We start from the raw sequence: 13,558 nt of genomic DNA on the forward strand, positions 1-13,558 counted from the left end.
TTTTTTGTTATTCTCACTTAATTATTTATTGTAGAGAATAAAATAATTTAATTTAATATATTTCTTATATTTTATCAAAATCTTCAAAGTAACAAGTTTTGAAATGGTCTCTCTTTACCTCTTTTTTTCTTTTTTTTTTACAAAAATAATAATATAGAAGAGAATATGAATATATATATATATATATGACTTTATTTTTCAAAAATTCATGTAATATGTTTTTTTTCTTGCAAACTTAAATTGAGTTGGTATATGTTACAAATTTCATGAATAAGTCTCTCAATATAATGTAATGATTATATATATTAGAGATTAAAAATTATAATGATTATATATAGAAACCAATCCTCTAATTTTATATCTTCTAAATATATTATTTAATACATATATATGTATATGTATATGTATTATATGTATATGTATATGTATATTGTAAAATACAAAACTAGATCAATTGAGGATAAAATAAAACTCTTAATAAATAGGGTTTTTTTTTTAAGCATACGCTTCTTTCTTCTTATTGCTATTTTAAAAAAAAAACATAAAATTAATATATTCAATAAGGTCATATTAATTATTACATAAAATAATGGGATAACAAATTATGGAATGGAAATGAAAGAACGAAACTGCATTCAGTATGTATTAATCAAGATGAAAAGCACTTCTCTCAGTATGGAAAGAAAAGAAATATATTTGCGTAACTTTAGATATTGTACCATTTCTCTTATCATGTATTAGAAAATAAAAAAGAAGTGATTTTTTTATTATTTCAATTATGTAACTAGTAGATTTAGTCATGCAGTATATGGTAATTTTTAAAAATAATTTTAATTAAAAATACATCAAAATAATTTTTTTAAATATTTTTTAATTTTTGACATTAAAATATCAAATCTATCGAAAAACACATAAAACTATAAATTTAATATTTATTTAAACAAAAAATAATTTTAAAAACAAGTTTAACTTAAAAAAAGCATTTCCTTAATCATTTTATTAACTACTTCATCAAAATAGAGCTTATATCCATCATCTTAGACTCAGTTCTAATGGGAAAACTAGCTCTTGCAGAAGAATTAATCAATATGACAATTGAGTGCATACATAATCTCATATTTAATGTTTATCAACGGAGAGGAACACGGATACTATCGACCTTTAAAAAGATTGTAGCAAAAAGATCATCTATCTTTGTGTGTATAGATGTTGTCTAGCTTGATTCAAAAGTCCTGAAGGGATGGTCTTCTTGTTTGAATTTTTATAAGCCGAAGGCGCCCAAGTATAACTCATTTTTTTCTTTCCAAATGATAGCTGTTATTTCCAATTGGGTACTATTTAAGTGTTAGTGATGTGAATCTTTTAATTATGTGTTAAGTAACTTCTAATAAAGTAGATAAAAACCTATGAAGCTAAAAATTAGATTTTATAACCTTGTATCTTAGAATCAAAAGTGTTTGAAAAAGACTTAGACTCAGACATTGTAGAAAAACTAACGTATCTTTTCTTTAGTATTGTATTCGTCTTAAATAAAGATTACAAGCATGAGTAATGGGTGAGTAACAATTATATATATCTAACATTATAATTGTCTATTGTGCTATACATGGAAACATAATCACTACCTATTATGATGTACATGGAAAGTAATCATGTATACAAAACAAAGTAAGAAATTAAATATTAAAGGAAGTCATGGAGATAGGATCATGGTTGACAGAGTGTATCTCTGTATCTTTTCACCCCCCCTCAAGCTTAAAACGGTTTTGGACTGATGAAGAGCTTGCTTTTATTTGGTAGAAATTTGGCAGTGCATAATGGTTTTGTAAATATATCAGCGACTTGATTTGGACCAGAGATATGTTGTAGAGAAAAAATACCACGAGCAACTTGTTCCTGAAAAAAATAAACATCTATCTCAATATGTTTCATGTGATGATGAAAAAAAAAAGATTCTTAGCCATGTTGATAGCACTGAGGTTGTCGTAATATAATGTGGGAGTAGGAATTAAATAGTTAATGCTTTTTAAAGGTGTATAAACCATATAAGTTTAGCAGTGGTAGAGGCTAAAGCACGATATTTAGCTTTCACTGTTGAACAAGACACTTTAGCTTGCGTTTTAGCTCCTTAAGACAACAAGTTATCGTCCATATAGATAGCAAAGTCAGTCATAGAATGACGATCATCCTTGGAGCCTTCTCAATCTGCATCATAAAAACCACTAAGTACAATGTAAGGAGTTTTTACAAAGTTAAGACCAATATTAAGAGTACCTTTAAGATACCGCAATACATGTTTAGCAGCAACAAGATGAGTGTCTCAAGGATGTTGCATGAACTGATAAATATTATGGACTAGATAAGAGATATTGAGGTGTGTCAAGGTAAGATATTGAAGCAAACCAATAAGGCATCGATAATATGTTGGATTAGATAGGAGAGCTCCCTCATTAACTGTCAACAATATACTAGAAGCCATAGGAGTGGAGACTGCTTTCACACCAGTTAGACCAAACTTTTGAAGCAAAGAAAATAGATAGCGAGTCTGAGTGATAGTGATGGTCAATGCGTGTGATTTAGAGTTCTAAAAAAAATGAACATCTCCAAGATCCTTCATGTGAAAAACAGTAGAGAGAAGAGAAATAAAGCTCCTGATTTTGGAAGGAGAGCTCTTATTACAAGGATGTCATTAATATAAGTTAAGAGCATAATTATATCTAAACCTTGACGATAAGAAAACAAGAATTAATCATAGAGACATCAATGGAAACCTATTTGCTGATCATAAGCACTGAACTTCATGTACCACGCTCTTGGAGCCTGTTTTAAACTATAAAGAGCTTTATGCAGGTGGCAAACATGATGAGGATAATATGAGTCTTCAAACCAGATGGTTGAGATAAATAAACACACTCTTATAGATCACCATAGAGAAAAGCATTGACATCAAGTTGTTTAATTGACTAGCCATGAGACAAACCAAGTGTGAGAATTAATCAGATGGTACTATGTTTAACCACTAGACTAAAGGTTTCATCATAATCCAAGCCAAGAAGTTGTGTGAAACCATGGGCTACTAGTCGGGCTTTATATCGTTCAATTAAGTCATCATATCGTGTTTTAATTTTAAACACCCATTTACTGCTAACCATGTTCATGTCTGGTTGTCGAGGCACTAAAGTCCACATGTTATTGCAGGAAAGAGCAATAATTTCATCTTGTATGCCTTGCTTCCATTTTGGATCAGTGAGAGCTTGCTTATACGTTTAAGGCTCTTGTGGTTGGTTTACAAAATCAGTTAGAAAGCATGCAGGTATTGGATATCTAGAAGAAAAGAAAGACTAAGGCTTTATGAATCTGTTTGAGCCTATATGATCATAGGATAACTTCGACGTGGAGCAAAATATGAGATGACTTCAATTGGAAAAGAAGATAATTCTGGAGCATCCTGAAATACAGTGTTAGTATGAGGCTCCTGGTATGGGGCAGACTAAGGTATTAATGTAGAGTGTTGAATAGGAGGAGATAAAGAATGCACATGGTTAATAGGATTAACAGTTGCAGGTAAAGAATCCAGTTGAATAGATTGCACAACAGCAATTTGAAAAAGCCTCAGAAAAGCATGAACTTTGAAAGCATGAAAATCAAATTTAGTGCACCCTTGTATATACATGAAAGGAAAGGTTAATTCATCAAATTTTACATGCCGAGAAATATGTATATGACTTGTTTGCATGTTTAAACATTGATACCATTTATGAAATGTAGAGTATCCCAAGATCACATAGCGAGCAGATTTATAGTCCAATTTGGACCTTCCAAAAGGAGTAAGTAATGGGTAAGATGCACACCCAAAAACTCATAGAAGAGTATAGGAAAGTGGCGATCCAAAAACAAACTCATAAGAAGACTTGTTTCTAAGAGGAGAAGTTGGAAGCCGGTTGATAAGAAATACTATAGTTGTGAATGCAACTATTCCAAATCATGGCAAAATAGATGCATGAGCCATTAATGTTAAACCAATGTCCACAATTTGCCAATGCCAACGTTTGGCTAATCAATTTTGCTTTGGTGTACCGGGACACCATAATCTGTGAATAATACCATTGGATACAAAACAATCTTGTAAACTTTCATTTATAAATTCTTCACCACCATCACTTTGAATTATTTTTACATTAGTGTTAAACTGGTTAGCCATTCACTGCAGAAATGTTGGATATAGTAGTAACATCAGATTTACGAGCTATAGAAAAGTGTCATATCTATCAAGAATATTCATCAATAGTGATTAAATAAAATTAAAACCCATCATAGGATGAATTGAGGCAGGTCCCCATACATTAGTATGAAGAGTATGTAAAAAGGTAGTATCATATATCTCTCGAGAGCGAAATGGTAACTTTATTGATTTATCCAAAACACAACTTTATCAAAAACCAATAGTGTTATTTGGAGATGATAAGCATAAAAGTTGAAGAATTCAAGATTAAGGATGTCCAAGCCAAGCATACTACAAGCTGCTAGATACTTTAATTGATAATAGACCAACTAGAGAGTTTAAATATTGTCATAGCTAGATTAGATACAAGCTATCAACCACGTAGCCCTTAAGTAGCACCTGCTTCGTCCTCATATCCTTAAGAAGAAAGCCCTAAGAATAAAATATAAAATAACAGTTATGCTTCTTTATAAGTTGATAGAGAGATAGCAATTTCTTTTTAATATCAAGGATAATAAGAACATTATTAAGTTTGATATCAGTAACGGGTAATGAGACTTGTCCAATGTTAGATATTTGTAATCCATTTTCATTTTCAACCATAAAAGAATCATTTCCTAGATAAGAATGAATACGTTGCACTTCACTTCTATCCGATGTCATATGATGATTAGCTTCTATGTCAGGGTACCAAGTTTCCTTTGTAGTATCTGCAACCTGAAGTACAGCAAAAGCTTTGAATTATTCTACTTTATCACCGGAGGCAAAGCATCTATTTGCTTTATGATTTATATCTCCACATCTCAAATAGGTTATGCCCTCATATCTATGACCAACACTATGTCCACCATGATTTGTGAATGTTTGAGTATGAGTTCCAGAATTACCTTTAGTTGAGCGTGAAAAACGAGCATCTTTCTGGTGGGATTGAGAAGTGGTCTGGTTATGTGCAATATTATGACTACGAGAACCATAAGTTCCATGAAAATTTATACTGGTTCTACCATAATTTGTGAAAAATACAACATTAGGAGTCACCTGTGTTTTTTGACGATGAATTTGAAAATCACATAGTTTACCGATGACCCCTTTAAGAGATAGAAAAATATCTCGAGCATTTAAAGCTGCTACTATAGGATTAAAATCAAATCCTAAGCCTTAAGAATACATATGATGAACTCATCATCATCCATTGGCTTACATGCACCTCGTAGAGACAAAGCTATAGATTTGGCCTTATGCAAATAATCTTCTAAAGAAGAATTAGCTTTGTTGAGTGGCTGCAACTCGTCCTTCATCTCTTGAAGACAATCCCAAGTATGACTACCATAAAAAATCTCCAAAACCTGCCAAGCATCATAAGAAGATTCAATACTGATGACTTCAGATTGGGGACCGTTGGACAATGAGCTATTGGTCTACCCAAGGATCAATTGATCAATGCACAACTATATAACTGTCGTTGGGATGGTTCGAAACACACCATCTTAAGCAGTAATGGTTTGTGATGGGCAAAACCTTATTTTGCACATAACTAAGAAGACCATTGCCACACAGAATGGGAATTACTTGGCTTTCCACAAAAGATAATTAGTGGAGGTTAGCTTAATAGAGATATTAGGTAAATGCAGAAGAAAAGGTGAGAATTCATAAGAATGAGAATTTGATATAAGTAGGATTAAAGAGGTAGAAGACTTCATCGTTGGTGATACCTCTGGAAGCTCTAATACTATGTAAGAAAACTAACATATCTTTTCTTTAGTATTATATTCATTTTAAATATAGATAACAAACATGAGTAACAGGTGAGTAATAATTATGTATAACTAACATCATGTTGTCTATTATGCTATACATAGAAACATAATCACTGCCTATTATGTTATACATGGAAAGTAATTGCATAAACAAAATAGAGTAAGAAATTAAATATGAGAGGAAGTTATAGAGATAAGATCATGTTTGACAAATTGTATCTCTGTATCTCTTCAAAGATAACCTTATATCGAAGAATCCTAAGTATACGAATAACACAACAAAGCCAATTCATCTTCGATAAGTCAATGTATGATCCTTGTTCCTGTAAAGAAAAATTTTTCCACAAACAAACCAAAAAAAATCTCATTTTATTCTCCAATTTAATGCTAAAATTTGCAGCTAAAATAATATAATATATTCTCCTCTAACTAACCCTAATGAGCCTCAACTAGTAATCAACTAATATAAATACAATAATGAAATAAACCCCAAAACAATGTCTAATGAGCCAAAACAAACCTAAATTTAAAATAATTATTCAAAAATAAATAAATAAATAAAATAGAAAAATAAAAACAAAGTCTTCATTCTAAAATTTATCCATGTAGCCCGAATCTCTAATTTTCGCACATTTCTATGCAGATTTTCAATCCTGACTTTAAACATGTGGTTTTCTCTTGTCCAAATGAATTATCAAGCCTACTATATATGGTTGAAAATCTTGAGATGTCTAGTTTATATATCAACTTAAATCCCAAACATATGCTAGCTATAGCTTTTGATATGTCTCAAATAGTATATAAAGGTCTAATTTGACAAGTTTAACAAGATTTATATAGTAACTTCGATCATTTGCAACAATATGTTTCCAAAATCAATTTGACTTGAACCTTTACCAAATATATTTTCATTTGTCTAGTATCTCTTTATAAAATTTCAGCTTGTTTTGATGTATTATTTTAGAGATATGCATGATCTCACAAAACTGGTAAGCAAATATTTTAAGACCAAAATCAAACCTGACTTGGTTTGTATCATCCTCCCATTCTGTAAAATGATTTGATCTCGAATTTGTATAATGAAAAATATCTTCTCAGGTCAACAAATTAGTACCAAGTCATAACATCATCATCAAAACCAAGAAGAACTTTGTTAGCAAAAAAGGTCCCCTGATATATAAGTTCTTTTTTTTCAACCATCTTTTCATTCTTCAATGTCAGTTGCTCCTTGTATATTTGTTTAGGTGTTAATGATACAAGAGTTATAGATCTTCCATTCATCTCAAAGGAATACCTATATGTCACTCTATTATGTATAACTCTCATCTCATACTATCATGATCTATCAAGCAACAAATGACTAGCTTACATTGATATAATATCACATAAAACCTCATCACAATATTTATCAATAGAAAAAGCAATCAAAACTTGTTTTTTCACTTTCACTTCACCACTACCATTCAATCACTATAATTTATTAGGTGCGGGATATTTGATAGCGTGGAAGTTTAACTTTCTCACCAATTCAATACTAGCTACATTAATTAACTACCACTATCTATAATTAAGTTACATATCTTATTGTGAACTTGGTATCTCGTGAGGAATATGTTCTCCCTTTAACCTATTGAATCATCCACCTGACATGCATATTGAGTGCTTTCCTCACTACAAGTGTCTCTTTCTCAACTAGATACTTAACATAAACAATATTAATATTATTTAATGGTGACATCTTCTCCTTTTTATCCTCCATATTGGTCTCAACATTATTATTAGCTTTCATAATCATGACTCCTTTTTTTTTTTTGACATTGTAAAGCAACATGACCAAAACTCAGACAATGAACACATATAATGACATGGTTACGAGAAGTAAGAGTAATATTGTTACCTTTAACAATGATTGAAGTGTGTTTCTTTTATTTAAGGTATTTAACCTTGCCCTTCTCATTTTATTGTGATGGACCACCCCTTAGTGTTAGCCTTTCAATTAGGTCTCCAAGTTTTCAGAGGGCTTAATAATTGGCTTTCCTAAATAATACCTTTTTGTTTAAGATGTTTCTCCACTTTCATGTTGATATGCACCATCTCCTCCAATTCTACACCATCTCCTCCAACTCTACATAATGATGCAACTCTATAATATGAGATATAACATGATTAAAGCCATTAATGAATATAGCTATAGTAGTCTCCATATCCTCCTCAATATTAGATTGAATCATGACAAGTTTCATCTTCTTGAAATACTCGTCAACACTTTTTGTACCTTGACTTGAACTCTGCAACCTTTGATACAATTCTTTATAAAAATGGTTAGGCATAAATCTGCTTCTCATAAGGGATTTTATCTCATCCTAGGTATCAATTTGGGATGAGATTTGTCACTAAATAATTTCACCATATAATGGTATAGTTGGTAAAAGTAATCACAACAAGCTTGACTTTCTTGGGTTTTATATAATTATGACGCTCAAGAACCCACTCCACCTTTTTCTCTTATTCTAAATAGACTTTAGGATCATTCTTCCCCTGAAAAGCTGGTATTTTCAGCTTAATTATACCCAAATCTTCATATAACTCAGCATTATGGTCTCGGTACCTATAATTACCCATCAGCCAAATTTATCATCATATTTTTTCCTTATAAACTGACAATTACATTGTTGTCCAAGATGAATTCCTATGTCCCATAGACACATCTTCAAAATCAACATCACTTATGTTTGCATTATCGGTCATAAACTCATTTATATTAGTATTAATATGCCTAACAATTCTCCTAACCTTAAATTCTCTTCGCTCAAGCATAATTTGAACCTTACTATGATTATTAACTTATTTTCTTTCTAACCTATCTCCAAAATCATTGGTTATTCGATCCATCCACCGATTCATAATATGTAAATGAGTTACAATTTCATTGTTTTCTTATTGTGATGCCATGTGGTCACTTTCCTTCAACATCTTTAAATCTAAAAATTGATTAGTTGATAAGAAATATATATTCCTCACCCACTTCCTCACATGTTTACACTCCTCTCATGTTCCACTCAAATATAGGCTTTATACTCAAATATGCTCACTACGTCTTTTTTCTCTCGTCTCACATTTCTTCGGCTCTTGCATAACTAGAATCAATACCAAATATAATGGTTGTAGAAATGTATCCAAATATATATGACTCAAAAGGCAAGAAAAATATAAAAACAAGTAAAGAGGAAACTATGATTACAATTTCATGATCAACAAATGAATTTGTACAAAAATGAACATTTTTTAATATATGAAACGAAAAAAAATGCAAAGGTTATTTAAAAAATTTAGATGAAAACTATCAATTATGATGTTATTATACTATCATAATTGAAAAATAGCAGCAACAAAACAAGTTTGAAGTACTAACATGAATTAGACTCATTACGATAAATTCCAATCCCAAATTTAGTTCCTATAGAAAAAGAACTCTAAATGACCTCAAATTTTATATGAGGTGCGAGAACCTTGAAACCTAGTATATAAGATTTTAGAACTTTCTAAATCTATTTAACTAGAGATTCCCTTCTGATACAAATCTGACTTATTACGACAAGTTTTAATCTTGATTTTGGTTACTATAGCAAATGATTTCTAAATAAGCTTAAATTTTATAAGGGGTGTGATTAGAACTTCTAGAACCTGTATAACTTTAAGAATCTTATAAATTGATTTGGTCCATATTCTCTTTTATTTGTGTTTTGTAGCAGATTCAATAAAAGTGACTTTTGGACCTTTTTTTTTTCTTTTGTTTTTGACTCTCTATGTTATTGATATATTCTAAGACAAAAAAAAAAACCTTCTTTTAAGGAATCGTAGATGCAAACTATTGATCTTTAGACATGAAATAATAAATAATTAAATCAAAGACAAGTTAAAAAAGTCAAAATTAACAAGAAGAAAATAAAGATATAACCTGATTGAACCAAATGATGCAAACCTCTTAATCATATGGTCAAGCAACTCCTAACGAAGTCGATAAAAACCTAGAAAGTCAAAAATCAAGTTTGATAAAACCTTGACCCGAAGGTAACCATATACCTAAGAAATAAAGGTATTGAAAAGAGACTTGGAGCCAAAGATAACCTTATATCTAAGAACCCTAAGTATATAAATGACACCACAAAGCCAATTAATCTTTGATAAAACAGTGTATAATCTTTGTTCCTGTAAAGAAAAGTTATTTTTACCACAAACAAACAAAAAGAAAATTCATGTTTATTCTCGAATTTACTGTTGAAATTTACAAGTAAAAAAACTTAATATAATCTCCTCTAACTAACTCTAATGTATCCTTTTTAGGATGCAAGCTAATGGACATAAACTAGCAATCAACTAATATAAGTCCAATAATAAAATAAACATCTAAACAATGTTTCATGGGCCAAAACAAACACAAATTAAAAAAATAAAATTATTCAACATCAAGTAATTAAATAAAATAGGATAATAGGAAAAAGGTCTTCATACTAAAATTCTTTCATATAGCCCGAATCTCTATATTTCATACAATATTGACAAATTTTTAGTCTTGACTTCAAACATGCCATTTTCTCTCATTTGAATGAATTATTAGGCCTATCATGTATGATTGAAAATCTTGAGATGTCTAGTTTTCGTACCAACTTGAATCATAGACAAATGTCACTTGTAGCTCCAAATATACCCTAAATAATACATAAAGGCTTAGTCTGACAAATTTGACAACATTTATTTAGGTACTTCAATCCTTTGCAATAATATGTTCTTCAACTTTATTTAACCTAAAAATATACAAAAATATAGTTCCATGTGTTTGGTATCTCTCTATAAAATTTTAACTTATTCTGATGTATTGTTTAAGAGATATGCTCTATCTCGCAAAACTGGTTAGCAATCATTTTACAGTCAAATTTAGAATTGACTTTGTTCGTATCAATTAGATATTTTACAGCAATATAAAGCCTCTTTAGGTCAGCAGTTAATCTCAACAAAACAATTATATCTTCCAATTAAAGCATAAGATTGGAAACTGTAATTAGTGTATAGCATATTTTAAGTGTGAACTTATTAGATGGCCTTAAAAAGTACCTTTATTTACCAATTATGATCGGTAAATCAAAGAAGCAAATACTTTCCTACTAAAGGATAGAATGGTGAAGAATGGATAATTATGAAAGGAGAATGATTATTGGAAGCAAGAATAGAGGACTTAGTCAAATCAACAGCCCAAACTATTCCATTTTATACAATAAGTTATTTAGGAATTTATACAAGAACTTATAAGGACATAAACTCTCTAATGACACATTTATAGTGGAAACGTAAGGATAATGAGAGACATAACCATTGGTTGAGTTAGGATGAACTTTGCAAATCATATTAAGAAGACGGCATTGGTTTCACCAATCATAAAGCTTTAAACTTGCTTTTATTAGAAAAAAGGTTTGAGGTTGTTATGCGGTAAGGAATCTTTAGTTTTCAAAATACTGAGTGGATGATATTTCTTTAAACAAGTTTTTTTAGAGCATGTATGAATGAAATCCTTTCTCTTACATCATGGAGCATCTAGAAGGAGAGAGTAGTTTTTTAGGTAGGTGTGAGATAACGATTAAGGAATGGTGAAAGCATTTATATTTGAAAGGATAAATGGCTCCTCACATATATTATTAGGGTAGTGGGTATAGCAAGAAAGCTTTGAGGCGTGAATATTATTATCTTTAAGGTAATGATTACTCCCACTATATTTACTACAAAGTTAAAACAATATACTTTTAGGATACAACAAATCCTTCAAACTTCTAGAAAACAAATTCAATAAGTTTCTTAAGAATTTTTGTTTTTTTAATGAATGTAAACAAAGAGTTTGTAGAGAAAAAATAGGAAGAGAAGAAAATTGTTTTCTAATTGATTTCTATCAATACCAAACTAATATTTATAATAAAAATAATACCTTTTCAAACCAATATGTTTGTAAAAATTTTAAAACATATCTCTACAGAGTGTTACAGAGTGCTTATAGAATTTAAAAGGCACATCTATACAAATCATTATGTCTATAGAATTCAAAATACAACTTTTCAGTTAAATTATATGGACTTTAATTTTTGATACTAACATATTTTATATTTGTTATCTTATTCACTTTTAATATTTTACTTGTTAAATGATTAATCTAGATTTATATTGTATAACACTTGGTGCAACAAATACTTGGTACTTTCATAGCCCAATTGTATGGTATAATCTACTCCTATGTTATGGAAGAAATTTGATTTGTTATTAACATAAGTTATAATCATAAATAACTGACAATATCTACAAGTATTAGCATTATTCGAATAAGATAACTAATATAATTATGTTAGCAATTTATAATCTGATTGGAACCTTCTTTTAGTATGTAGTTTCCAGTTGAGTAATAAAAATAGTTTATACTATACTTGTTTGAAATACCATTAGTGGATCCTCTAACCTTGACATTTATTTTTATTGTTGTTTAATTCTCTCATTAATCTTACAATATTAAAGTCTTCTTTAACATACTGTTATTGTTGTTGTTTATAATTTATATAGTGAACCTCCTTATGGTTTGATCCCAGTCTTACCGAGTTATTTATTACTTTGATATTTTTATACTTGGAAGAAGACATTAATCTTTTGGTCATATTAGCATACATGTTTCTAATTTAAAATACATGTATAACGTTTATAAACATGTAAATATTTACATGTCATTAGATTAAACACAAATTAAATACACGTTTATGAAATTTTATACATGTTTTAGTACAATTGATAGTTGCCTACAAATTCTTTAGTTGTTAACTCTAGTTTGATTCCACGGGATATGTTAAAGGATGAGACTTTTTTTTCTTAATATAAATAATATTTATTTATTATTTTTTAAAAAATAAATTTAAAGTAAAAATTATTTTGTGACCTAGCATGTTTGGGTCATTATAAATTAGGCAACACTTGTGGGTCTAGCAACATAAGCTCGTGAGCATAAGCGTTTTTTAAAAAAAATCGGCCATTAAAAAAACAAAAACTAGATAACATATCATTTGCTATCATACACAATACATCACCTTATTTAAATTTTATCATCTCTAATAGGCAAAATATCAATCGCAAATCTACCCCATCCTTTTTTATCATAAAAAAAAAAAACTATTTCTCAACATTTTTTCTTAATCTAAAAACACATAAGAAACACTTTATAAACTTCAATAAACTCATATCTAACCTCAATAATTAATCAGTAAGAAATCCAAAACAAGTCATGATTCAAAAAATATTTCCCAAGCTATATGCATATTTGCTTTTTATAAGATGAGGAGTCAAGAATATTTCGATAAAACACCTATTATGAAATGGAACTCATTAACACCAAGAATGATTTTTTATTGCTAGAACATGGATAAACAATAACTTTCTCTCTCCTCCGCTATTTTTAGTTACTTTTTCTCTAACTCAATGATTGAAATGTGAATAAAATAAAGTTCTAGATAAAAATGTAAAGCCATTAGAAAAAAAGACAAAAAACAAAGAAATT

This window comes from Populus euphratica, unplaced genomic scaffold (assembly GCF_000495115.2).
Source record: "Populus euphratica unplaced genomic scaffold, PopEup_1.0 scaffold56.1, whole genome shotgun sequence".
Lineage (NCBI taxonomy): Eukaryota > Viridiplantae > Streptophyta > Magnoliopsida > Malpighiales > Salicaceae > Populus > Populus euphratica.